This window comes from Heteronotia binoei, chromosome 18 (genome assembly GCF_032191835.1).
Source record: "Heteronotia binoei isolate CCM8104 ecotype False Entrance Well chromosome 18, APGP_CSIRO_Hbin_v1, whole genome shotgun sequence".
Classification (NCBI taxonomy): domain Eukaryota; kingdom Metazoa; phylum Chordata; class Lepidosauria; order Squamata; family Gekkonidae; genus Heteronotia; species Heteronotia binoei.
Genome location: NC_083240.1, coordinates 19,851,077 through 19,854,105, shown reverse-complemented (window position 1 = coordinate 19,854,105; position 3,029 = coordinate 19,851,077).

Here is a 3,029-nt window from a genome sequence, read left to right as displayed (position 1 = left end):
TCTGAAACTGGCTACAAGAACTCTTTCTGAAGGTAGCCATGCTCTTATGAAATGAGCACTAAGCTCTTCAAGCACCTTAGAAGTCTCTATATTTCTCTATGAGTTTTGGCTGCAGTTATGAACTTGGTCACCAGAGCTCGAAGCTATTCAGCGCTATCATGCAGGAAGGACCATATATGGTAAAAATCCTTATATGGCAAGGAGGAGACAAGATGGAGGAGGCAGCCATTTGCAAAGATGGGTGCTAAGTGGGTGAAAGGTTGACGTGAACTAAGGACAATCTCAGCCATGATTGTTCTGAGTTAGCTCCTCAAAAGTTTATAAAGAAACCCCCCAACAGTTATCAGTGTGGGTGGGGGAGCGCCAGAAGTTAGCCTCGCCTAGGGTGCCAGATAGTCTAAGGCCAGCCCTGAACTTGGCCACCCTATTTCTGAGTAGGTCTCCAGTGAGCATGTGCAGATTGGAGCCTGTTCTTCACAATGAGGTCACAGGGCAGCATCCAGGATCCCTGGTGGCCCTCTTTCCCTGGGACCTCTGCAGCGGTGCCTCCCTTTCTCAGTCGGCCTGCGGTGCAGACAGCCATGTGAGCTTTGTGGCTGAGCCAGGAATCAGCTCCCAGTCTCCCGCTGTCCATATCTGAAACTGTGTCTGCTGCATCTGCTCCAATGTGAGGTACAACTGAGAGAGTTGTTTATTTCCCCAGGCGGAAGGAGGAGGGGGATGTTGTGCATCTGAGAGACGGCCAGCTTTGGCAAGTGGATATCTTTTTAGGGGGAGTGTTATTGGCTCTTGTATAAGACGAGACTTGGGAAGACAGTTTGCTTTGCTGGCATGTAGACAGCCAGGCGTACTGCTCCTTATCATTTAATTCGATACTGGGGAAGCACAGGCAGGCGAAGGGAGAGCTACTGGCCTGCAGTTCACGACCAATTGCTGCCCGTGCATACAAATGCCAGGGGAAATATGTCACTGGTTTTCACGAGTGCAGCGTGCAAGCAAGCATGCGTTTGTGATGAACATGGACTTCGGGGGCGGTGCCTCTCCAAGTTTGATGTAGTGGTTAAGTGCGTGGACTCTTATCTGGGAGAACCGGGTCTGATTCCCCACTCCTCCACTTGCAGCTGTTGGAAATGGCCTTGGGTCAGCCATAGCTCTCGCAGAGCTGTCCTTGAAAGGGCAGCTTCTGGGAGAGCTCTCTCAGCCCCACCTACCTCACAGGGTGTCTGTTGTGGGGTGGGGGGAGGTAAAGGAAATTGTAAGCCACACTGAGACTCTGAGATTCAGAGGAGGCCTCGGATTCAGCAGGAGCTCACAGGGGCACAACTCCTGAACCTTTCTGAGAGTTCCCCCTCCTCCTCCCCACCTTGTCCATTGAATTATAGGTGCAGCTGCATAACAATCCCTGGATGGGCTCCACCACCTATTTTTCTACAAAACGACCACTGATTATTATTGGGCATGGTATAAATCCAATATCTTCTTCTTCTTCTTTAACTCACCTGCTTTATTCCACATCTGAGATGTCGGAGAAATGACAGTTTGAGGTTTGAGTGGCTTGACAGCTTCTTGGCCTGCGGTCTATCTGAGAAAGTGACACCACCCACTTTTCCACAGAGAAGGAGAGTTTTGTAATGTAGGGAAGAGGCTGTTCCAGAAGATTAGAGGCCTGGGTCCAGTTTTGGAAACTGCTCCCATTGTGGAATAGCTTCCCCTGATCCTCCAGAGACCAGCACTGGATCAAATATGGGTCTTCATGGTGCCACAACGTTGCCAGGAGGTGCCCCCTTCCTCCCAGGAAAGGTCTAAACAAGGTTGCCAACCTCCAGGTGATAATTGGAGATCTGTCCTGATTGCAACAGATCTTCAGTCTATAAAGATCAGTTCCTCTGGCAAAAAAATTGGCTGTTTTGGAGGGTGGGCTCTATGGAATTATACGTCTCCCATTCCCAAACTCTGCCCCCCCTAAACTCCACCCCCCCCCCAAATCTCCAGGTACTTAACATAAGAACATAAGAGAAGCCATGTTGGATAAGTCAATGGCCCATCCAGTCCAACACTCTGTGTCACACAGTGGCCAAAAAAATTAGATAGATTAGATAGATAGATAGATAGATAGATAGATAGATAGATAGATAGATAGATAGATAGATAGATAGATAGATAGATAGATGATAGATAGATAGATAGATAGATAGATAGATAGATAGATGATAGATGATAGATGATAGATAGATAGATAGATAGATAGATAGATAGATAGATAGATAGATAGATAGATAGATAGATAGATGATAGATAGATAGATAGATAGATAGATAGATAGATAGATAGATAGATAGATAGATAGATAGATAGATAGATAGATAGATAGATAGATAGATAGATACTGTGACTAATAGCAACTGATGGACCTCTGCATATTTTTATCTAACCCCCTCTTGAAGCTGTCTATGCTTGTAGCCGGCCGCCACCACCTCCTGTGGCAGTGAATTCCACATGTTAATCACCCTTTGGGTGAAGAAGTACTTCCATTTATCCGTTTTAACCTGACTGCTCAGCAATTTCATCGAATGCCCACGAGTTCTTGTATTGTGAGAAAGGGAGAAAAGTGCTTCTTTCTCTACTTTCTCCATCCCATGCATTATCTTGTAAACCTCTATCATGTCACCCCGCAGTCGACATTTCTCCAAGCTAAAGAGCCCCAAGCGTTTTAACCTTTCTTCACAGGGAAAGTGTTCCAACCCTTTAATCATTCTAGTTGCCCTTTTCTGGACTTTTTCCAATGCTATAATATCCTTTTTGAGGTGTGGTGACCAGAATTGCACACAGTATTCCAAATGAGACCGCACCATCGATTCATACAGGGGCATTATGATACTGGCTGATTTGTTTTCAATTCCCTTCCTAATAATTCCCAGCATGGCATTGGCCTTTTTTATTGCAATCACCATTTTCAGTGAGTTATCTACCACGACCCCAAGATCTCTCTCTTGGTCAGTCTCTGCCAGTTCACCCCCCATCAACTTGTA